Here is a 26517-nt window from a genome sequence, read left to right on the forward strand (position 1 = left end):
GCTTTAAGTTAGTCTTTTGAGGGTGGACACATTATGGCAGGGGGAGTGTCTGGGCTCCTTCCTGCAAGAGTGACGCCCGTCTGGGCAACTTACTGGCTCATTTGCATACCCAAAAAATTGGATTTTCAGAGGACAAAAACATCTATTGCTGGAACAAAGGCACATCTTGAAATAAGGTACTAAGTGCTATTAGGCCATGGCTTTACTTCAATAGCGATTATCCTGGTGACAGATTTCCTTTAAAGCTCTCCTACAGCAGTGAAGATAAATGGCTGGGTTATGGAAGCCTGGAGTAGAACTGTGTATGTGGAGACTAACAGCCTGCGAGCTTCTATTGGCTATTTTTGGGGAATATCTCAGGAACAGTACATCCTAGAGAGCCGAGACCCGGTCTAAAACCTTCCCGGACACCTGATGTACCTGTGTGCCACATTTCGTGATTGTAAGGATTCCTTTAGAGGACATACACACACACATACACTTAGCTTTATACAGGTCCTTCTCAAAAAATTAGCATATTGTGATAAAGTTCATTATTTTCTGTAATGTACTGATAAACATTAGACTTTCATATATTTTAGATTCATTACACACAACTGAAGTAGTTCAAGCCTTTTCTTGTTTTAATATTGATGATTTTGGCATATAGCACATGAAAACCCAAAATTCCTATCTCAAAAAATTAGCATATTTCATCCGACCAATAAAAGAAAAGTGTTTTCAATACAAAAAAAGTCAACCTTCAAATAATTAAGTTCAGTTATGCACTCAATACTTGGTCGGGAATCCTTTTGCAGAAATGACTGCTTCAATGCGGCGTGGCATGGAGGCAATCAGCCTGTGGCACTGCTGAGGTGCTATGGAGGCCCAGGATGCTTCGATAGCGGCCTTAAGCTCATCCAGAGTGTTGGGTCTTGCGTCTCTCAACGTCTATCCAGCTTGTGTCCTGACATATAGTCATTGTACATAGATGTTAGTAAGGGTGAAATAGTGTCTTTCAGCATTTTATAAAATTCCCCTGTATATCCATCAGGGCCTGGGGCCTTTCCTGCTGCCAGACCTCCCACCACTTCCGCTACCTCTTCCCGTGTGATTTGAAACGTATATCAAAGTGCTTCCAAAACCCGGAAAAGATCCCCTGATGGCAGCCCCTTCGCTTCTTCTGGATGATCCATTTGTCCTGTATACAGTTTGGATTAGAAATCCTTTAGTATTTCATTTATTTTGGGGGGTGTCGTGTGAGTACTTCCTTTTTCATCTTTTAGGGCTAATATTGGGGAGGTATTATATGTACCTATAGCCAGTCGCACCAATAATTTCCATGCCTTATTAACATATTTAAATAATTGGGCTTAGTTTTGTGTCTGAAAAATAGATTCCTTTTTATGTACCCATTGTTCATACTTTGTTTTTGCTGTGGTCCATTTATCTTTAGTTTGAGGGTTTGGTAGGTTTTGGTCATTTGTGTAAGCGTCTTCAAAGGGTTTCTGTCATCAGAAAAATCGTTATGTATCTGGCTGACATTAGCGATGTGCTAATGTCAGCAGAACATAACTGTATGATTTTTAACTCCCTGCCTGCCGCCGTTCCCTCAAAATAAAGACTTGTATAATATGCTAATGAACCTCTAGGTGCTAGTGGGGTGTTGAGGCTCCGTCTTCTTAACCTTTGGCACGACCATGTCCAGTTGATTGACTTCCTAGTTCTACTCTGTGCCCCGTAAAATCCCGCGCCATCCAGTTTATTATTTGGCGCAGGCGCAGTGAGTGAAGGACGCTCTCCTGCTGCCGGCTTCATTCACTGCGTCTGCGCCGAATACTAAAGTGGAGGGCGCAAGATTTTACGGGCACAGAGGAGAACTAGGACGTCAATCAACTGGACATGGGTGTGCCAAAGGGTGAGAAGACGGAGCCTCAACGCCCCACTAGCACCTAGAGGTTCATTAGCATATTGTAAAAGGCATTCATGAAAAGGAAATTACCGGTAAGCAATATGGTTTTTCCCTTTCATCCTCCATGACGGCATACCATGAGATATAACAGATTAATTCTTATTTAGGGAGGGACTTTAGCCTGCAGCACCTTTCTACCAAAGAAAGCTCCCGACTTGCCCTAGTCTCCACCCTGTAATGTTTGATAAATGTATGAGAGCTTGACCATGTTTCTGCCCTACAGATTTGCTCTATGGATGTGTTTGCTTTCTCAGCCCAGGATGTTGAGACAGATCTCGTGGGTGGGTCGTCAGAGTCTTAGGTGGAGGTACTCCCAAGGATTTATAGGTCTCAGACAATGCTGATCGTGGCACCTGTGAGTGAAGGCGGAGGAATGTGGTTCCCTCTATTAATAAAAAAAATATTTATCCGTAACCGTTTTAAAAGGTTATTTATACATTGTATTTCTTTACTTATTAGCAAATGGGTGTGGCAGCGGAGGAGCCAGGGCCAGGGGTGGGTAATGGGCAGAGTTAGGGGGCCCAATTCTGATTCTTGCTATGGGGCCCCTGGTCTCAGATATAGCCATTTATATCCATCTGGACAGGAAATTCTTTGTGGCTTTTTGACCTTTATGCGCCCCTAGGACTTGTAAAACTGGTAATTCAACCCCCAGAAGGTTTTGTGGCCTCTAGATAGAACAAGATGGCCCTACACATGTCCACTTTGTGAAATTTTTCTTCCCACTCTGAATTTTGATCTGAGCAGAATGAGGAGAGTATAATTTCCTCTTGCCTGTGGATTTGGATACGACTTTTCTTTTTTTAAACTCGTTTTATTGAAGTATAAATGTGCATTATCAAAGTACATGACATTTCGGCATATCAATGAATTCAATAGACAAAGATCATAGCATCAATGTACAGATTGGCATAAATACAAATACAAAAAGTACAGAAAATAAATAAAAAAAAGCAATATGAAACATTTTGTGGTACATTATTCATGTTAAAAGTACAATTTCCCATGAACACAGCAAGGCCTCTTGCAGAAAGCAGTAAGGATTCATATCCTTTTTCCCCACCTGCCATGACAAGAATATTATCCCAGGTGGATATTTGCTATAAAAGCACCTCACAATTCCCTTCACCGTCTGCATAAGCATATGAAATCTCATCGGGAACTTAGCGTATTTGCGGACGCGCACCATTCTCCCCAGACTTTCTCAAATTTCTGGGGGCATCCCCTATGAATATAGACTACTTTCTCCAATGGGATAATCTGATTTACTACTTGTTTCCAGTGGTTAACATTAGTCATTCTATCAGCCATCCATCGAAGGGCTATAGCCTTCCTGGCCAAAAATAGAGTTTCCTCCAGAAATATCCTATGATGGTGAGACCACTGCTCCTCGTCTATGATTCCTAACAAGCACATCTTAGGGCAAAGGGGAACCCGACCCGGTACTAGATCCGACAGTAGGGACGTCACATCTTTCCAGAAGTTTTGAATGAGTCTACACTCCCACATCATGTGCCAGAAGTTGGTGCCAGCTTGGTGACATCTTAGGCAATTGTCAGTCTCAGACCTACCCATTTTAAACAACCTACTAGGAGTAAGATATTGGATACGACTTTTTAGATTGGATAATTCCTTCCTTCCTAAATGATTGTTAGGAATTACTGTAAAAAATGGTTCAATCCTTTTTTAGAGCCTGAACCTTGCTTACCCTACTTGCCGAGTTAATTGCCACCAAAATAAGGTTTTTAACTAAATATATTTTAGAGAGGCTTCTAACAGAGGCTCACAGAGGGATATAGTCAAACCAGACAGGACTAAGTTAAGATCCCAGGGAGAAACCGAAGGTCTTAGGAAGGCCTTAATCTATCTGCCCCTTTCCAAAACTGTATGACCCACAGGTGGTCCGCAATATTTTTTAACAAAACACTGAACTTAATGCAGATATATGGACTCTTAAGGTATTTTGACGCAACCCTTTCTTAAATCCTGATTGCAAGAACGCCAAAATAGCTTGAATGGAAAACTTCTGTGAGGAATTTTTAGATTGTGAGCACCAGCCACAGAACCTTTTCCAGTCCTTAGAATACATCTTGGAAGTAACCCCTTCCCTGGTAGCAGTGTCGGACTGGGGTACCTAGGGCCCACCAGTAAAATTCATTTTGGGGGCCCACCATACGGATACATTCAAATATAATAAATAATCTAACAAGTTTTTTATATGAACATAGGCTGGTTGAGGTGCTGTACATTGAATATATGTATGTAGTGCAGGAAGTCTACTGTTATGTGCCAATTGTGCAGGGGGTGGTAGACTAGGGGTCCACTTTGCTCAGGGGCCCACCGGGGGATTCCCCTGTACCCCTGTGGGCCAGTCCGAGCCTGCCTGCTAGCCGCCATGGTATTAATTATGGCATCCGATAAGCCCTTGGATCTCAATGTCACCTTCTCAATTCCAAGCAGCGAAATGTAATTTTTCTACCTTGGATGGTGAACCGGTCCCTGAGACAATAGAATCCTTGGGCTCTGAACTGACAGGAGCTTTAGAAGAGGCAACCACGACTTTATCGGCCACAATGGAGCTATTAACATTATATGGGCTCTGTCTTAATGGATCTTTTTTAGCACCCTGGGATCTAGCAGAAGGGGAGGAAGGCATATGCCAACTGAAAGTCCCATTTTTTGGGGACAGCGCGTCTACCCCTATGTTCCCGTCGAAGGGGTTTAGGAAAAAAAAACTTGACCAGCTTCGTGTTGACTGTGGAGACAAACAGATCCACCTGGGAAGTACCCCACAAGTCTGCTATCTGGAGAAAAAAACTTTTTCTAGGCTCCATTACGTTGACCTCAGCAATACCTTGCTTAAGAAATCCACTTTTGTATTTAGGGATCCTTTTAGGTGTACTGCCGATAGGGACTTTAAATGAGCCTCTGCCCATTTTTCTGTTATCTGACTTAGGCTACTTTCACACTAGCGTTTTTTGCTGATAGGTTACAATAATACAACTGCATGTATCTGTAATGAACATATCCGATTGTATTATGCCTTCTATAGACAAGACAGATCAGTCATGAAATCCATTGAAAGTCAAAGGGGGACGGATCAGTTTTCTATTCTGCCAGAGCCGTTTTGCTCAGTTTCGTCAAGCGGACAGCAAAACGCTGCAGGCATCGTTTTAGTGTCCGCCTCCAGAGTGGAATGGTGACTAAATGGAGGCAAACTGATGCATTCTGAGCGGATCCATTTCCATTCAGAATGCATTAGGGCAAAACTGATCAGTTTTGGACCGCTTGTGAGAGCCCATGACGGATCTCACAAACGGAAAGCCAAAATGCCAGTGTGAAAGTAGCCTAAGACTAAACCTTGATAGATATTAATGGATCATTAGCCTACACTTCTTGTTCCTCTTTGACGGTTAAGATAGGCTACCCCCGTCTTGTTATAAGACCTTACTTGAATGTCCTTCTCTTCTATTTTCTGGATAGCAGCTTCAGAGCTTCCCAAACCGCGTTAGATTCCCTCTGGTTTGAAGAGAGATATCTCCAATTCTCGGACCATTGTCCCTGAAAGAGAGATGCGAGCAGAGCTCCCCACCCCCAAAGGCTTGCATCCGTTGTTACACATGTAGGAGCCTGGGACTCCAGGAAACTCCTTTCCTCAGATCGTACAAGCTGAATGTCCCTGGAATCATGAAACTTTCTCCATTACCCATGTAACTTTTTGGGTTTTGGGGAGGAAGAAAGGTTTTTTGAAGAGTGGAATCTAAGCAAACCCCTAAAAAAGGTTAAACATTGGGATGGACAGGGGTTTGATTTTTCCCAATTTATCACCAAGCCTGTTTGATAAAGCATCTGACAGGTTTGGAACAGATTGCTTTCTAGACTTTCTTTTGAGCTATCTACGATTAGGTAGGTTAGATATAGGCAAACTGCTATATGAAGGAATTGTTGAGCTCCCTTGCATACCGGAACATGGTAAGCATCTCTCAATCCATTGAAGGCCGAAGGTCTCCTCTTAACAGGCTTATGGTGGATTTTATGGATTCCATCTAGAATTTCTCGTATTTTATGAATCTGTTCAGGCTCTTTAAGTTTATTATCAGATGGATCTCCCATTTTTTTTTTAACTAATAAATAATAACCTGACCTTTGCTGAAGGGGAGGAACTGACATAATAACCTTTTGAGCCATACGATTCAAGATGCCTTCTTCTAGTTTATCTTGTAGAAGAACAGATTTTTGAATTGGGTTTACTTTGAAAACGTTTATGGGTGGAGGAAGACTAAAAGAAATATCAAAATCTTTGATATAATGTTTAGAACCCAAGGGTTCATGGTAATTTCTTCCCCTTCATTTGAAAGATTTAGTCTTCCTCCCACCTGAAGACTGGCATTATTGCTTGGAAGTTTCAGGACTTTGGGGGCCTCTCTCAATCTTCTGACCTTCTCCTCTGGACCACTGTTCTTCTCTGTCAGATCTTTTGTATTGGAAGGATTAAAAGGGGATTCCGCGGCCGCACCGATTGGCGGGGTCTTTTAGGGCCCCTATGTCCTCAAGGGGAAGGGTATTATACCCTTAAACCAACTTTGAAAAGGACACTTCTATTTTTGGACAAGAAGTTAACAAGACTTCATCTTGTTCACTAAAGAGAAGTCTACAACTTAGGCTGGGTTCACACGGGCGTTGCGGGAAAATGTGCGGGTGCACCCCCGATTTTTCTGCGCGAGTGCAAAACATTGTAATGCGTTTTGCACTCGCGTGAGAAAAATCACGCATGTTTGGTACCCAAACCCGAACTTCTTCACAGAAGTTCGGGTTTGGGATCAGTGTTCTGTAGATTGTATTATTTTCCCTTATAACATGGTTATAAGGGAAATAAATAGCATTCTGAATACAGCGCTGGAGGGGTTAAAAAAAAATTAACTCACCTTAGTCCACTTGATCGCGCAGACCGGCATCTCCTTCTGTCTTATTTGCTGAACAGGACCTGTGGTGAGCATTCATTACATGAACAGGACCTTTGGTGACGTCACTCCGGTCATCACATGATCCATCACATGATCTTTTACCATGGTGATGGACCATTCACTTCTATGGGGCCTGCGTTGCGTGAAAAACGCAGAATATAGAGCATGCTGCGATTTTCACGCAACGCACAAGTGATGCGTGAAAATCACCGCTCATCTGCACAGCCCCATTGAAATGAATGGGTCGGGATTCAGTGCGGGTGCAATACAATCACCTACCGCATTGCACCCGCGCGGAAATCTCGCCCGTGTGAACGCAGCTTTATTGTTTTAGCAATAAATAACTCCCTATCTGGGGGTCTTCAACCAGTACACTGAACATCTCGTCATGGACTGACCTTTGGGCTTTCTAATTTGAGAGGTCCGTGGTTGCCCTGACAGTTTTAAATAATTATTTTGTATCCTCTGAGGAAAAAAGAAATCTTTTAATTCTGTATCAACTCCAGAGAAATCAATAGAGTCAAGACATTCTAACTCCTAACAGTCCTGCTCTGAATCTGAGGATGAGAATTAGAATAGAGCATTTTAGGTTCCCTACGCTTTGAAGTAGTGGGCCCAAGGATGGCTATAGGATTTTCAGATGGGGCCGAACGCACTCTTTCATTACCTCCCTTACTCCTCTCTGATAGAGGAAACCAAGTGTTTTGCCATATTGGCAATATATTTCTTGCAGAATTTCTGGTATGTATCTGGTAATTTTACAGAACACATCACACATTTCCTATTTTTAGGACTAGATTTAGCTCTCTGAGCCCCATCCTTATCACTCTCCACGCATACAGGCAGAGAGGGAGACAGAGGTAACTAGAGGGTTAGCATAAGTAAATTATACAGCATTCCTCCCAAGGGGAAGAAACTTACAACAGTAGACCCCAAGGAGCTCTCCATCTGGCTTGTTCCCAGTTCAGACATACTGTCCGGCCTCTGAACCTCAGTCCCCTTAAAATCTCTAACCTCAGATCAGAGGGCGACATCCGCCTTGATCTTGCATGCCAATTTTAGCTCCGTCCATTTGCATGCGTTCCACCGATCGGAAATACCTCTTGCAAAGCACATGGGGTTGACTTCCGGTGGCGTCATCGCGAACGCCGAAAGTATCGGGTTGCGATGAAGAGATTCCTATACGACCGGAGGAACTCCCTGAGTGTCTGGTCCGCACATGGACCTCCAAGCCTGACGCGCAGAGCGGAAAATAAGGAGCAGGGATCTCCATCAGCTCACCAGCACCTCAATACCCAACTAGGGCACGGGTGCTGCCTGCTTCCCTCATGTGGTAAAGGCATTTTCGAATCATATATTCCGCCGCCTCTGCCTGCCTTACACATAAAACGGACTCACAGCAAGTGCAATGAGGATAATTCATCTCACACCTGGAGGATCAGAAAGACACTGAGGAGGAGCTGGAGGAAGGTCAAATTTATTCTTCCTGTCCCTACCTGGTAGGAGGCGGGTCATCTCGCATGGTATGCCGTCATGGAGGATGAAAGGGAAAAATGAAGTTTTCATGCAAACCAAAATTCAGAGATGAATGTGTTACTTTTTGAACTACTAGGTACAGTCTATAGGTGGCTCCAATATTGATTACACAATTTCCCCCCCTCCCTGTCTGGATGTAATACTAGGACACCACTGGGTTAACAATTTATGTCTAGAACCCGATAACACACGGTGTAAGGGAAATAGAGAACTGCTCCCCTATAAAACCTCTCTGCACATACAATAATCCTATATGTTGTCAGACCAGGACTGTGACGGTGTTCTCTGAGGTGTCAACAAGGGACCATTTAACAGCTGCCATGAAATATTTTGGGGCCCCATATACTGGGATTGGTCAGAGCCCCTGGGGAGAGTGGGGTATAGCATTAAAGTCTTCAGCAGGAAGGGGTGAGCAGAATGGCCGGCAAGCTGTCACTGACCACTGGGGATTTGTCCTCCTCTGATTACTTCTTTAGGGCAGAACATTGTGAGATCTTTATGGTCAGACAGGCAGCTGCTACTGTTCATTGGTGGCTCTTTTTATTTCAGCTCTTTTTATTTCAGCTCTACCATAAGGCTTCTCCTATTCCCAAAAATTCTGAAGTGTCAGTAAAGCCTCTAAGTACTACGGAAAGAGGGTTCATAGAAGGTAGAAGAATGGGTGATAACCCCAACCTTCTGATCAATACTGTGGGACACCTGGTATCGGTAACAATTGTGTGCTAATAAAGGAAAACCTGTGAGAAAGTACAATATGTGACCCCCAAACTGCCACCACTACCTGACTATACAAGGAGTCATCAGTAGCCAGTGAAGGAGCAGAATCTGTGAGTCTTCTCTGCTTTATGTAGTGGTTACTACTCACCTGGGTGGTTATCGGTGGGAATGTCCTCTATGATCTGCTCATCACTCCTCACATACGTATCTTCAGCCTTAATATTGTTGAGATCTTTACCCAGATTTAAAAGCTGTGAAACAGAAATTGTAAAAGTCAGCAGACTGATGGAAGTCGTGTGGAAGGTTTGATGTGACCAGAAAAGATCATTAATTACAATGACAAAGTGATGAAATGACAGCAGTTATCTGCTATGGCAGCGGTCCATGCCTATAGCTCCTCTCCTTCCTGCTAGTGGGCACGTCTGCTGCCTGGTTTACCTGCTCCATAGCTTTAGGGCTCCAGTGGTCCAGTCCCACAAACATCCCTCTCTCCCTTCCCAGTGGTCCCGGCTGCTGGAATAACGCTGTCCTCCCACACAAGCTGAGGCCTGCTTCCTGCCGATAATGACCTTCTCTGCCCATAGGTCATGTGTGCACACACACTATCTCTGGCTCTTATAGGGCCGGCATGCACGCACTCTGATCTCTACAAGCCATGGAAAGGAGCCTGATCAATAGGTTCTAGTATGCTAGTTTCATGCAAAGCTTGTTCTGTGTACAGACTTCTGCCCGACTTCTAGATTGGACACTTTGCTGCCTGACCTGACCCTTGCCTGATCTCCGTTCTGATCCTGAACTGCTTGTCCTGACAACGGACCATTTATCGGACTACATGTATTCTTCCTTTCCTGACCCCGTGGGTCACCAGTCACTTGTACAGAAACTACTTCAAGTGCAGCAGCCTAGTGGTTCCCCTGCAACAAAGTTCAGACCCCTGTACAGGGGATAAAATGGGAGGGAAGGGGGGGCTCACTTATATAACACACTTTGGAGCAGAACCATGTCAAATCTGTTCAAGAGACACAGTGGATCTACATGTGCCATGTTTCATTGTCTGACCCAAAAATATATGCAGGTCTCCTGTATATATGCATCTAGTTGGTTCCTTCTCTACAGACCAAAAAACTGTGAGAAGATCCAGACGACATGTAAGGTCTATAGTTAGCTGTAATCCTGCCATCTCTACCTTTCTCATTATACAAGGATATAACATATAATACTGGTTTATAAAACAAGACTGAACACAAGATCTTCACAGCACTTCTACAGATCATAGGGAACCTTTTATGAGACCTTATTTCCATCTATCTGATGATCATATGGAATGCTTTGATGTTCTGCTGAACCATCCTGTAGAAGAAGAGGACTTGGACATCTCTCATCCTGTAGAAGAAGAGGACTGGGGGTTGTTCTCTCTTCTTTAACTGTAGGAAAAACATACGGTGACAATTAATTTCTTACATATAACTAGTGAGAGGATGTGTGTATTTAGTCATGTCTTTTACTTGGTGGCTGGTGATCCTCCATCATGACGTTCTTGTACAGATCTTTGTGTCCTTCTAAATACTCAGACTCCTCCATGGAGAAATAGACGGCGACATCCTGACACCTTATAGGAACCTGACAACACAATGATACAGTCATCACCCAGATCCCTTCATAGTTTTACTGTATAATGTCCCGGCATTCCCAGCGATGTCACCTCTCCAGTCAGCAGCTCAATGATCTTGTTGGTGAGCTCTAGGATCTTCTCTCTGTTGACTTTCTCATGTATCGGGATGTGAGGTCTCGGCCTTGATATTGGGCTCAGGATTCCTCCCCGTTCTTCAGATACCGGGGCCTGACAATGCTCACTAGAGGTCTTCTTCACTACTGTGTATTCCTGGTTATGGAGAGACGCAGTAATAAATATCACTCCATACATCTCCAGAGTCCCTCACCTCTCCAGTCAGGTCCATCTGTTAGTAACATAGAGAAGATGATGTAATGTGACATCATCAGAATCTCTCACCACTGCAGTAAGCCGGAGGAGGATCTCTAGGGTGAGATTTATTATACTCTCTGCCATCTTGTCCTCATCCTTATCCATCCTTGAAGGGTCAATCAGGAGAATGATCTTATATAGGAGATATATACGCTGAGCGGATCCTTTATTGTAGGAACCTGAATGGAAAGAAGATGAACCGATGTAAAATCATAGAAAATCCCATGTAAAATACAATTACTGGAGATAAGAAGAGGAAACACTGGAGGAGATAATAACGTGTATCAAGGCAGTTCCTCCATGTTTCAGGTCAAAGCCTGTCACACCTTCATATTACCACTATAGTCAGTTACAGGACACAGCGGTAATACCAGTATAAGGCTACTTTCACACTAGCGTTTTTTGCAGATCCGTCATGGATCTGCAAAAACGCTTCAGTTACAATAATACAACTGCATGCATCCGTCATGAACGGATCCGGTTGTATTATGTCTTCTATACCCAAGACGGATCCGTCATGAACACTATTGAAAGTCAATGGGGGGGGCGGATCCGTTTTCTATTGTGTCAGAGAAAATGTATCCGTCCCCATTGACTTACATTGTGTGTCAGGACGGATCCGTCTTGCTCCGCACCACATCGCGGAAAGAAAAACGCTGCTTGCAGTGTTATTCTGTCCGCGATGGGAGAGCAACCAAATAGAACAGAAAGCATTTTGGTGACTCCGTTTCGTTCAGTTCAGTTTTGTCCCCATTGACAATGAATGGAGACAAAACTGAAGCGTTTTCATCCTATGACGGATCTCAATAGCGGAATTGAAAACGCTGGTATGAAAGCAGCCTAAAGCTGTAATCTGGTAGATCACTTCATAGATCTAGAGCTCAGACTGCCCTCGTCCTATCAGTTGGAATCACAAGAATAAAGGGCATCTGTCAGCAGATTGGTACCTGTGACACCGGCTGACCTGGTACATGTGCGCTTGGCAGCTGAAGGCATCTGTGTTGGTCCCATGTTGATATGTGCCCGCACTGCTGAGATAATTATGTTTTATTATATGCAAATGAACCTCCAGGAGTAACGGGGGTGTTGCCTTTTTACCTCGAGGCTCCTCCTTCCTGCACCTGCCACGCCCTTTTCACTTTGATTGACAGGACCAGGGAGTGAAGAAGTAATCACACCTGACCCTGTCAGTGACAGTGAAATGGGCGTGGCAGGTGCAGAAAGGAGGAGCCTCTAGGTGTAAGGGCAACACCCCCGTTGCTCCCAGAGGCTTATTTGGCTATATTAACCCTTCCTGCCCCAGGCCAGTTTTCAAATTCCTGCTCAGGCCTATTTTTGCAAATCGGACATGAGTCACTTCATGTGGTAATAACTTTGGAATAGTTTTACTTATCTAACCGATTCTGAGAATGTTTTCTGGTGACACATTGTACTTCATGTTAGCGGCAAAATTGAGTCAATATATTTTTCTTTAACTTTTTTTTATTTTTTATTGAATTTCTCTACTTAAAAAACAAACAAAACTGGTAAAATAGTTATCAGTCAAGATTCCCCATATGTCTACTTTATGTTGGCATCATTTTGTAAATGTCTGGTTTTTGAAACAACCAGAGTGGGAACCTGCGCTGATTACAAATATGAAGTTGTGTGGATTGGAACCTTATAGAAGAGCGATCTATGCGCGGAAGATCCCCCTTGTTATTGCAGGGAAGCTGGTGTCCGGACGGCTTCTGGTTCAACCTTCTAGCATGAGTGAAGCTCCGGCCGGCAGCAAATCACTCGTGCGAGGGAACCACCAGTTTGAAGTCCGGGAATTTCGGCGTGTGACGTCACCGCACTCTGTATGGATGCCTTCAGGGGACAAAAAAACTACCCGACGCGTTTCTGAGCCAGTCGGGCTCCTTCGTCAGGGATGGTGAGATTTGTCAGTCCTGAGAATAAATAGGCACTCGTTCCCATGACAACCACTGGTTTATTATAACAAGGAGTGTTTAACCCCGTTTGGTTTATGGGTAAATATTATGCATTAATCAAAAGCAAATAGTTCGATCTCCTGGTTTAAGCCGTATGGGGCTAAACTGTTTAGTTTAAAGATCCATTTACTTTCTTTCCGTGACATTTCCTTAATATAATTGCCACCTCTTTTATTGGTGGGCACCTTTTCAATGCCTCCAAATATGGATCCCGCAAAGTTGCCCGCATGATTTTGGGCATAATGGCGGGATAGTGGGTGTCCTTCAAATTTATTGTGTATGTTATTGATGTGCTCTCTGATTCTGGTTTTTAGCTGTCTTTTTGCTCTCCCCACGTATATTTTTCGGCAGGGACATCTTATATAGTATATGACTCCTGTGGTATTGCATGTCATGTAGTGGTTGATTTTAAAGACAAGAGTTTTTTTCTTTTATTTCCATTATTGGTCCTTTTGTGAATTTTTTTGTCAGTTTACAGTTGGCACATAATTTACAGGGATAAAAACCCTTCTTCATAGGTTTGTTTCTCTATGGGGGGGTTTATGGATTGTGATAGAAGGTGCCACCAGGTTGGAAAGGTTTGGGGCCTTCCTAAATATGAATTTGGGATATTCTGTGATCATTTCACCAATTTGCTTGTCCTGTTTTAATATTTCCCAATGCCCTCTTACAGTTTTTTTTGAAAATTGAGGTGCCTTCACTATATCTGCTGATGATAGGGATTTCAATGCTTTGCGGTCCTACGGGTTTATCATCTTTTGGTAATTTGACTTCATCTTTTCTTGTGTCTTTCTGTAATAACGCAGATTGATCAAGTCTAATAACTTGATCTGCGATTGGTACCAGATTTTTTATATCATATCCCTTTTCCATAAATTTTTTATTACATTTTTGGGATTCTTCTCTGTAATCCCTATCATTGGTGCAGTTTCTCCGTGCTCGTATGTATTGGCTACGTGGGATGTTATTTAACCAAATTGGTAGGTGACAGCTATTGAGGGGTATAAAACTACTTCGTATGGATGGACCCATCTACAATCGAAATCGTTAAATCTAAAAAATGTATCTGTTTTTTTTACTCCGAGTAAGGCTAAAATTAGGATAAAAATCATTTTTATTCAAACTAAGTTCATCTCCCTTCCATATAAAAATCACGTCGTCAATAAAACGTTTCCAAAGGACCAGATTCGCACCAATCTCGCCCGAGGCGCGGTAGGTAAGCTCCTCCCATCAACCCATATATAGGTTTGCGAAACTCGGTGCGAATCTGGTCCCCATCGCGGTCCCCCACGTCTGTAAATAAAAATCGGATCCATGTTTAAAATAGTTGTGCTTCAGAATGAACGCAATACATTCTCCGATAAAGTGGATCTGTTCCTCTGGCATCACGCCATCTTTCTTTAAAAAATATTCAGTGGCTTCTCTACCTTTTTCATATTCAATAACAGAATATGAAAAAGGAAGAGAAGCCACTGAATATTTTTTATTGTGTAAATTTGCTATTTATGTATAGAATAAATACCAATTCTAGAGTAGACTGGTGACGGTTTCCTGCACAAACAGCAAACTCTTAGGGTCCATTCACACGTCCGTTGTTTCTTTCCTGATCTGTTCCGTTTTTTGCAGAACAGATCTGGACCAGCTAGAGACTGATGGATTGTAATAGCTCATTAATGGCATGGCAGGCTGGACTGGCACCCTACCCACTGACAGCTCCGTGTGACAGGTGAGACGGACCGCTCCGCGCTTCTCTTTATGGAAGCGTTCCTGTCTCCCTGACGACCGGAGCTGATCAGCTTTTAGGCCGTGTTGAGAAGAGGAGTAATCTCCCCTCCACGCGGCAACAGCTGACGTCATAATAGGCCTTTCTTCTATTGGCTCCAGCTTCCCCTTGTCAGATTTTTCTTATTGGCTCCGGAGGCGGCAACTACTGACGTCATGGATGGCCTTTTATTCATTGGCCGACGCCATGTAAGGCCTCCGTTGCCTAGTAGCTGGTGAAGGACGCTGACGCATGCGCAATGAGGAGGAGGGGACGCCGGCATTTGGCGCCGTACTGTGATCAGCGCGGATTGCGGGGCTATCGCAGAGATCATCATTCACAAATAAGGTGGAATGGAATGTATGGATTTATCACTATGTGTTCTAATCTAAGGCAAATCACCTTGATGTTACTGATGCTTTTCTTGAGCTCTCCTGTACTTGGACCATGTTATGTGCAGACATAAGTATACTCCCACCCGGGGGCAGGGACTGTACACACCCACCAATGTACCCACCTACACCCACCAAAGTACCCACCAATGTACCCACCTACACCCACCAATGTACCCACCAATATACACGTATGTACCCACCTACACCCACCAATGTACCCACCTACACCCACTAATATACCCACCTACACCCACTAATGTACCCACCTACACCCACCAATGTACCCACCTACACCCACCAATGTACCCACCTACATACACGAATGTACCCACCTACATACACGAATGTACCCACCTACACCCACTAATGTACCCACCTACACCCACTAATGTACCCACCTACACCCACCAATGTACCCACCTACACCCACTAATGTACCCACCTACATACACTAATGTACCCACCTACATACACTATTTAAGGCACTTTGGGATATGAGACTTCATTGCTTGATAAAGACCAACCAAAGTCGTAACGTCGCTGTAATCTAGCTGTCTGAGTGAATAAATCACCATTTTTCACGAACTACTGGCGAGTGCTGCGGATTATTGAAATTTCAGTAATTACACTATGCCACCGCTCCACAGGAGACCACGTGCGGTGTACTGACGAGGAAGCGGCGCTCACACTGGAGCATCATCTCCTCTTCCAACCGCTAATAGTCGGGGCTGCCGGGTATCAGATCCCGCCGATCAGATACTGATGACCGATCCTGACAACTGGTTATCAATATAAACGTCCGACAACACCTATAACTGCCTCTGGGGAACGGAAAAACCCCACCAAAAACTGACATGCTAAGAATTTATAAATCTGCACGGCCGTTCAATATCCACATAGAGAAAAGGAGCCCAATATAGAGGAGATCGGTCTAATCTCATCCACTGCTGGTTCTGGATTACACTCAGGCTGGGCTTCTCCACATGGAAAACCGTATGGAATCAGCTGTGGATTACACACGGAAAACCGGAGCGCGAGCGATTAACAGGAAAGTTTATGTCCTCCAGGTATAATTATATACCGGTGATACCCAGGTTATACCAGCATAGTATATACTATAATACACAGGAGGATGACTATGTATATACCTGTACATATAGATTACACTAAGATATACCCAGGTTTTACAGCAAGACATGGAGGCTCCTATTGCTATCTCCTTCTTTACTGTCCACCACACAGCAGCAAAGAAAAAATTTACATAACATGACGTAACCATAGTAACATCACCCTCCCCTCACAGTCCATATAACAGACGGCTCCATCTATAGATCCTCCTCTTTCTTTGCTGCTGCCACCAAGATAAGTACTCATTTTGGCAGCTCCTGTGTTTAGATTTTATATCTTATATATATCTTATATATTTTATTATATTACTGTGTATTGGTCACTTGCTGTTATTACACGCTTCTGCTAGCGTTTCACTTGCTATTCATTGCTTGGGACTTTGTTCCCTGCGCTCATCTCATTTACCGCGTTCATTTTCTTAATATTATTAGGCCTGTTTTACCTCCCAATAGGTTCAGATTATTGCGGTTTATCATTGTACCCCATTATAATATTCTTTTGCAGGTTCCGTTCCTACCCCATCGGCGCTGCGTTTCCCGCGCTCACCTCAGTCTTTTCCTATGGCCGCGTGATCTCGCGAGATCCCGGCGGCCATATTGGTACTCCTTTGGCCGTCTCCCGCTTGTTCTCGCGGGATTTTGGCGGCCATTTTAGTTTTCTCTGTTTCTTCCCGCCGATTCTCGCGGGATCTCGGCGGCACTTCCTGGTTCTCCGCATCCGTCCTACGATCCAGTCGCCTGCTCCGGCGCTCCTGTACATCGGGTGACTAACCCTGTTTTCATTACCTGCTCTGCTTGCCCTGTAATATACCATTTACCCGGCCTATTAAGCCCTCATATATCCCCACCTTAGACCGTGGAGTCTATTCCTACCATCAGTCAGATATATAGGGAGAGCTTCCTGTTACCTATCATGCCTCTATCCGATCATACCCCTGAGGCCTCTGCACCCTCATCCCCTTGTAGGGATGCCCATAGTGGGGCTGACAACCAAACAGTAGCGCTGCAGCGCTCTGTCTCGGCCGCAATCACTGCTGCAATGGACTCCATGTCCTCTGTGCTGTCTCATACGATAGCACAGGCACTGGCTGGCCACCCTTTTTCAGGGTCTGTGCAGCCTGCGGTCCCCACAGCTCAGCAACCTCCTATGAATAGTCCTGTGTCACAGGTACAATTGACTGGTGCGCCTCCGGCCACCCTTGAACACGCGCATAGATCGCGTAAGAGAGCCTTTCCGCGCCAGGCAGAACGGGCGCGGCCTTGGAAATGCGCTAGAGCGCAACAATTGAGCGATTCTGACGCCGACATTGGGTAAGATGAGGAGGCCTTTGCTGATACAAATGCTGATTCTGAGGAAGAAACGCATGCAGGGCCCAGTTCCCCCCTCTGCCCCACTCCTTCAACTTCTCAAGTGAAGGATTCCTCTGCTAGGGCCACTCCGGCTTCCTCCCTTGTTGACCATTTGGGAGAGCCCATGTTTGACCCTAACGCCCTCCACCATCCCAGATCGGCGGAGTGGCTGCCGACGGACCATGTTGGCAAATACTTGGAACATTGGGTCCGCCGCCCCCTTAGCAAGGAGGCGAGAAATAAGATGAAGGCTGAATGCCCTAGGCCCATTGTGCCTAATAAGGTATGTGACACTCCTGTGGTAGATCCCAAGGTCACACAATTCCTCGCCAAGTCCGGCTGGAATCCCCGTAAGGGGTTAGACTCAGCTCTGCGTAGCTGTCAGGACAAGCTCCTAGATGTCTTTGGTCCTCTGGCCAAATTGTTTGAGATGGCTGAGAATGCCAGATCGGATGGGTCCCCTATTGACCCTGAGGAAATGAGAGGCTGGATCCAGCGTGCAATCTGCATCGCTGGCAACGCCAATTCCTCTCTAGCAATTGAGAGAAGGAAGGCAATTTTATTTAAAATAGACCCGAAACTGGCCAACCTGGCCCTTACTGAATCAGGCGCAGATGCTCAGGGTCATCTCTTTGGCGACTCCTTTATTAAGGATTTGAGCCGGTTCGTGGGAGCTTTCACTGCCCTAGATAAGGCCCAATCTTCATTTAGGAGAGTATTCCAGGGATGGGTCTCCACCAGGGCCGGCAGTATTAGGGGCCGTCTGTCCGGCCGTTCCAATTTTCAAACCCGCAACGCGGGCAGAGGCTCCTTTCATCAACGCCCCGCCTTCCAGGAACAGGAGGTTTCCATCCCCGTTCTTCCCTGCAAGAGGTGGACAATGGCGTGGCAGACCCTACAGAGGAAATCAGTCCACACGACGACATTTCGGTAAGTCCTCCCCCGATGGGGGCTTCTTTGGAGCATTGCATAGGGGGCAGACTCCTGCATTTTTCCCCTGCTTGGGCGGCAATAACATCCGACCGTTGGATTTTATCCACTGTAGAAGGCTTCCACGTGGAACTCGTGGCTTCCCCAGACCAGATTCCAACCCCTCCCACCTCCCTGCTGTCTCGCCCCGACGCCGCGCTGGTAGACCTAGAACTCACTTCCCTCTACCACAAGCGGGCGATCGAGAGGGCACCACCAGGCATGACGGGGGTCATCAGCTCTATCTTTCTGGTCCAGAAGAAAGGGGGTCAGATGCGCCCTGTTATCAATTTAGGTCTTCTCGCCTCATCAAAAGGCCTCGCTGGTAAGGTTTGTCTTTTTGCTGATGACACAAAGATATGTAACAGGGTTGATGTTCCTGGAGGGAAACGCCAAATGGAAAAGGATTTAGGAAAACTAGAAGAATGGTCAGAACTCTGGAAACTGAAATTTAATGTGGATAAGTGCAAGATAATGCACCTGGGGCGTAAAAACCCAAGGGCAGAATATAGAATATTTGACACAGTCCTGACCTCAGTATCTGAGGAAAGGGATTTAGGAGTAATTATTTCAGAAGACTTAAAGGTGGGAAGACAATGTAATAGAGCAGCACGAAATGCCAGCAGAATGCTTGGATGTATAGGGAGAGGTATAAGCAGTAGAAAGAGTGAAGTGCTTATGCCGCTGTACAGAACACTGGTGAGACCTCACTTGGAGTATTGTGCGCAGTACTGGAGGCCATATCTCCAGAAGGATATAGATACTCTAGAGAGAGTTCAGAGAAGAGCTACTAAACTAGTACATGGATTGCAGGATAAAACTTACCAGGAAAGGTTAAAGGACCTTAATATGTATAGCTTGGAAGAAAGAAGAGACAGAGGGGATATGATAGAAACTTTTAAATACATAAAGGGAATCAACTCGGTAAAGGAAGAGAGCATATTTAAAAGAAGAAAAACTACCACAAGAGGACACAGTTTTAAATTAGAGGGGCAAAGGTTTAAAAGTAATATAAGGAAGTATTACTTTACTGAGAGAGTAGTGGATGCATGGAATAGCCTTCCTGCAGAAGTGGTAGCTGCAAATACAGTGAAGGGGTTTAAGCATGCATGGGATAGGCATAAGGCCATCCTTCATATAAGATAGGGCCGGGGGCTATCCATAGTATTCAGTATATTGGGCAGACTAGATGGGCCAAATGGTTCTTATCTGCCGACACATTCTATGTTTCTATGTTTCTATGTTTCTATCGATCCAAGCAGTGTTTCCGGCCCCATTGCACTACAGGGCCCTTCAGCGCCTGAAGATAGCGCATCTCCGCTCTGGCGCTGCGTTCGCAGACACTCTGATCCTGGACCCGGAATCTCGGGAAGAGATCGCTTGGTGGATCGACAACCTGGAAGCATGGAACGGCAAAGCGATATTCGGCTTACAACCCGATATCACTGTCGAGTCGGACGCCAGCCTTCACGGTTGGGGTGCCCACTGCAACGGGATCTCCACGGGTGGCCGGTGGTCCGCAGAAGAGGCACGACTTCATATCAACGCGTTGGAACTTCTTGCCGGTTCCTTTGCCATTCGGAGTTTCACCAACGGGATGGCTCGGGCGTGCATTCGTTTGAGGATGGACAATGTGTCTGCAGTGCGATACATCAACCGTTTGGGAGGTACGCGCTCGGCTACCTTGGCTCGGTTAGCGAAAGATTTCTGGGCCTTTTGTCTCTCCAGGGAGGTCATGGTTCAAGCGGAATACCTCCCGGGACTCCACAACAGTCAGGCGGATTGGGGCTCTCGCTACCTTACGGACAGCAGCGATTGGATGCTAGCGCCAGAGACATTTTCAGAGTTGTCCAGGAATTGGGGTCCTTTTGCTATAGACCTATTTGCCTCACGTCTGAACACCCAGCTTCCACGGTTTTTCAGCTGGCGCCCGGATCCGGCGGCAGAGGCAGTGGACGCGTTCCTTCAACCCTGTACGGTCCGCTGATGTATGCATTCCCGCCATTTGCTATGATCCCGAGGATGATGTTACATGTTCGTCGTCATCTGGCCGAATTGGTAGTGGTGGTCCCCTTCTGGGGGACTCAGGCTTGGTTTCCGTCACTACTGGGTCTCCTGATAGATGTGCCGTTTCTTCTCCCGAATCGGATGGATCTCCTCCAGGACCCTCGAGGATTACACCACCCGCTCCTGTTGGAAGGATCCCTACGTCTGATAGCCTGCCGGATCTCAGGACTCCTGGAGAAATCGGTGATATTTCAGAGGCAACTAGACGCCTTTTGGACAACGCCTGGGCTCCCGGCACCAGAAAATCTTATCGGGCAGCCTGGCGATCTTGGTCTGGTTGGTGCGTGGAACGGGACTTGGATCCCGTTTCGGCCCCTGTGACCCATCTTTTAGACTTTCTTACTTCCCTTTTCGAAGCGGGTAAAGCTTATCGGACAATTAATTTGTTCAGATCCGCTATTTCGTCTACGCATCAGGGTTTTGATGGTGTCCCTGCGGGACAGCACCCTTCCGTATCGCGTTTGCTTCGCGGTTCCCGCATGTCTCGTCCTCCCCGTCCTCGCTTTACCACGACTTGGGACGTGTCTTTGGTTTTGTCCTTTTTATCCAACTGGCCAGGTAACCCGGATCTCACGTTACGGCAGTTGTCGGCCAAATTAGTGGTTCTTTTTTGCCTGATATCCTGTAAGCGGGTCTCAGATGTTCGGGCGCTTGATCACGACGCCAGATCATTTACTCCGGAAGGGGTCACCTTCAATATATCCAGACGTACTAAGACCAACATTAGGTCGGTCTCTTACCCATCGTTTCCAGCCTCGCCGGTTCTTTGTCCGGTGGCTTGTTTGAAGGAGTATGAATCCCGGACGCGTACTTACCGGTTGTCTTCGGTTCCTCAGCTTTTCTTGTCAATTCGGCATCCGTTTGGTCCTGTGTCCAGCCCTACTTTGGCACGCTGGATGAAGTGGATTATGTCGTTAGCAGGAATTGATACTTCCATATTTACAGCTCATTCCGCTAGAGGCGCATCAGCTACCGCCTTGGCTGTTTCGGGGGCACGTTTGGAGGATATTCTACGTCTTGCGGACTGGTCTTCGGCATCGACATTTAGGGAGTATAATTTTAGACCGCCTCCACATTTGTTTTCTGCTGTGATTGCTCAACTTTAAACTTAGCAATAGGAGCCTCCGTGTCTTGCTGTAAAACTAGGTGATTTTCCTAGTCTATGACGGAAAGTCATGGTTTTATTAACCACTTCCCATCTGGGCCCTTTGCCCCCTTCCTGACCAGGCCAAATTTTGCAAAACTGACATATCTCACTTTATGTGGTAATAACTTTGGAACGCCTTTATTTATCCAAGTCATTCAGAGATTGTTTTCTCGTGACACATTGTACTTCATGATAGTCATAAATTTGAGTCAAAATATTTCACCTTTATTTATGAAAAATTCCCAAATTTCCCCAAAAATTTGAAAAATTCGCAATTTTCTAAATTTCAATTTCTCTGCTTTTAAAACAGAAAGTGATACCTCATAAAATATTTATTATTTAACATTCCCCATATGTCTACTTTATGTTGGCATCATTTTGGAAATGTCATTTTATTTTTTTAGGACGTTAGAAGGCTTAGAAGTTTAGAAGGAATTCTTCAAATTTTTAAGAAAATTGCCAAAATCCACTTTATAAGGACCAGTTCAGGTCTGAAGTCACTTTGTGGGGCCTACATAGTGGATACCCCCATAAATGACCCCATTGTAGAAACTACACCCCTCAAGGTATTCAAAACCGATTTTACAAACTTTGTTAACCCTTTAGGCGTTCCACAAGAATTAAAGGAAAATGGAGATCAAATTTTTAAATTTCACTTTTTTGGCAGATTTTCCATTTTAATCAATTTTTTTCTTTAACACATCGATGGTTAACAGCCAAACAAAACTCAATATTTATTACCCAGATTCTGCGGTTTACAGAAACACCCCACATGTGGTCATAAACTGCTGTATGGGCACACGGCAGGGCGCAGAAGAAAAGGAACTCCACATGGTTTTTAGATGCCATGTCCCATTTGAAGCCCCTGATGCACCCTTACAGTAGAAACTCCCAAGAAGTGACCCCATTTTGGAAACTAGGGGATAAGGTGCCAGTTTTATTAGTACTATTTTTGGGTACATATGATTTTTTGATCATTCATTATAACACTTTATGGGGCAAGGTGACCAAAAAATTGGTTGTTTTAGCACAGTTTCTATTTATTTATTTTTACAGCGTTCACCTGAGGGGTTCAGTCAAGTGACATTTTTATAGAGCAGATTGTTACGGACGTGGCGATACCTAATATGTATACTTTTTCACAAAAAAATTATGTTTTAATGTGTCCATGTTCTGAGAGCTATAGTTTTTTTATTTTTTGAGAGATTTTCTTATGTAGGGGCTCATTTTTTGCGGGATGAGGTGACGGTTTTATTGGTACTATTTTGTGGGATATACGCATTTTTGATCACTTGGTGTTGCACCTTTTGTGATGCAAGGTGACAAAAATTGCTTGTTTTGACACCGTTTTTTTTTTTTTTTTTTTTTACGGTGTTCACCCGAGGGGTTAGGTCATGTGATATTTTTATAGAGCTGGTTTTTACGGACGCGGCAATACCTAATATGTATACTTTTTTTTATTTGTTTCACTTTAACACAATAATAGCATTTTTGAAACCAAAAAAATGATGTTTTAGTGTCTACATGTTCTAAGAGCTATAGTTTTTTTATTTTTTAAGAGATTTTCTTATGTAGGGGCTCATTTTTTGCGGGATGAGGTGACGGTTTTATTGGTACTATTTTGTGGGACATACGCGTTTTTGATCACTTGGTGTTGCACCTTTTGTGATGCAAGGTGACAAAAATTGCTTGTTTTGACAGTTTTTTTTTTTTTACGGTGTTCACCCGAGGGGTTAGGTCATGTGATACTTTTATAGAGCTGGTTTTTACGGACGCGGCGATACCTAATATGTCTATTTTAATTTATTTTTTTTATTCCTTACTTGGGAACTTTTTTTTTTTTACATGTCAAACTTTATTTTATTTTATTTTTTCAACCCTTTATTTTTTTTTACACTTTTCGTCCCCCATAAGGTCATACAAGACCTCTGGGGGACATTTGCTTCACTTTTTCTTTTTTTTTTTCATTGTTGATTTCTCCTGTAACTGGGGCTGACATAGTAGCCCCAGTTACAGGACAAATGCACCCCTATAGAGGCTGTACAGCAGCAATCCAGCGCTGTACAGCCTCACAGCAGGGCTGATCGAGGTCTCTGAGAGACCTCACACAGCCCCTGCACACTCCGGTCACGGCGGTCACATGATCGCCGGGCCGGAACAGGAAGCGCACAGCGCTTCCTTCTCTGCAGACACAGCGCTCGGTGAGCGCTGTGTCTGCAGCGATCGTGAAGGCAGGGACACCTGGGAACTGTCCCTGCCTTGTCTTAGGGTTGCCCTACTGTCACTGACAGCGGGCAACCCGATCAGCAGCTGCACGATTAGCGTGCAGCTGCTATTTCTGACAGGACGTTCTAAAACGTGCTGTCAGAAATAGACGTCCACCCATAGGACGTTTATATCCTATGGGCGGACGTGAGGCGGTTAAAGACACGGAGGCGAGTATTGCCCACCCTGGGATTCCCTCCCTTACAATGTATTTTCTGTGGTTTTCACTCTGATTTGCATGCTTTGTCTGCATAGTCGGCTTAAGATGTTTATGATGGCAGGATCGCGTATGACTGGCGATGTATTCTTCTGCCCATTGCTTAATTTGTTTATTACTTTCAGGAGGAAGTTGATTCGCTACGGGCTTCAGTTGCTCTGTTCCAGTTATAGCCATGTTGGCTTTCAAGGAAGAAAGGTTCCAGTGATCTCAGCTGATGATGTTCGTTCGGATGTTCCGGTGGTTCCATGCTGGTCGTTTTCCCGATTCAAGGTTCCGGGTTCGTGTTCGGTGGTTCCGGTCATGGTGTCAGGCTCGTAAAGAAAGAGGAGGATCTATAGGAGGAGCCGTCTGTTATATGGACTGTGAGGGGAGGGGATGTTACTATGGTTACGTCATGTTATGTAAATTTTTTCTTTGCTGCTATTGGTGGACAGTAAAGAAGGAGATAGCAATAGGAGCCTCCGTGTCTTGCTGTAAAACCATGACTTTCCGTCATAGACTAGGAAAATCACCTAGTTATACCAGCATAGTCTATACTATAATACACAGGAGGATGACTATGTATATACCTGTACATATAGATTACACTCAGATAGACCCAGGTTATACCAGCACAGTATATACTATAATACACAGGAGGATGTCTATGTATATACCTGTACATATAGATTACACTCAGATAGACCCAGGTTATACCAGCACAGTATATACTATAATACACAGGAGGATGACTATGTATACACCTGTACATATAGATTACACTCAGATAGACCCAGGTTATACCAGCATAGTATATACTATAATATACAGGAGGATGACTATGTATACACCTGTACATATAGATTACACTTGGATAGACCCAGGTTATACCAGCATAGTATATACTATAATACACAGGAGGATGACTATGTATATACCTGTACATATACATTACACTCAGATAGACCCAGGTTATACCAGCACAGTATATACTATAATACACAGGAGGATGACTATGTATATACCTGTACATATAGATTACACTCAGATAGACCCAGGTTATACCAGCACAGTATATACTATAATACACAGGAGGATGACTATGTATATACCTGTACATATAGATTACACTCAGATAGACCCAGGTTATACCAGCATAGTATATACTATAATATACAGGAGGATGACTATGTATACACCTGTACATATAGATTACACTCGGATAGACCCAGGTTATACCAGCATAGTATATACTATAATACACAGGAGGATGACTATGTATACACCTGTACATATAGATTACACTCAGATAGACCCAGGTTATACCAGCATAGTATATACTATAATACACAGGAAGATGACTATGTATATACCTGTACATATAGATTACACTCAGATATACCCAGGTTATACCAGCATAGTATATACTATAATACACAGGAAGATGACTATGTATATACCTGTACATATAGATTACACTCAGATATACCCAGGTTATACCAGCATAGTATATACTATAATACACAGGAGGATGACTATGTATATACCTGTACATATAGATTACACTCAGATAGACCCAGGTTATACCAGCATAGTATATACTATAATACACAGGAGGATGACTATGTATATACCTGTACATATAGATTACACTCAGATAGACCCAGGTTATACCAGCATAGTATATACTATAATACACAGGAAGATGACTATGTATATACCTGTACATATAGATTACACTCAGATATACCCAGGTTATACCAGCATAGTATATACTATAATACACAGGAGGATGACTATGTATATACCTGTACATATAGATTACACTCAGATAGACCCAGGTTATACCAGCATAGTATATACTATAATACACAGGAAGATGACTATGTATATACCTGTACATATAGATTACACTCAGATATACCCAGGTTATACCAGCATAGTATATACTATAATACACAGGAAGATGACTATGTATATACCTGTACATATAGATTACACTCAGATATACCCAGGTTATACCAGCATAGTATATACTATAATACACAGGAGGATGACTATGTATATACCTGTACATATAGATTACACTCAGATAGACCCAGGTTATACCA

At 44.2% G+C, this 26517-nt stretch overlaps 1 long non-coding RNA gene across 1 annotated transcript in view; it reads right to left on the reverse strand.

Annotated features, from left to right (window-relative positions):
• Window positions 1-11002: 11002 nt before the first annotated feature.
• Window positions 11003-26517, reverse strand: part of LOC120999574 — a 69032-nt gene continuing 53517 nt past the window's right edge. The window contains exons 2-3 of the long non-coding RNA XR_005778563.1: window positions 11180-11331; window positions 11003-11050 (exon numbers count right to left, since the gene is read on the reverse strand). This is a non-coding gene — a long non-coding RNA (uncharacterized LOC120999574). The remainder of the gene's footprint in view (window positions 11051-11179; window positions 11332-26517) is intronic.

This window comes from Bufo bufo, chromosome 4 (genome assembly GCF_905171765.1).
Source record: "Bufo bufo chromosome 4, aBufBuf1.1, whole genome shotgun sequence".
Lineage (NCBI taxonomy): Eukaryota > Metazoa > Chordata > Amphibia > Anura > Bufonidae > Bufo > Bufo bufo.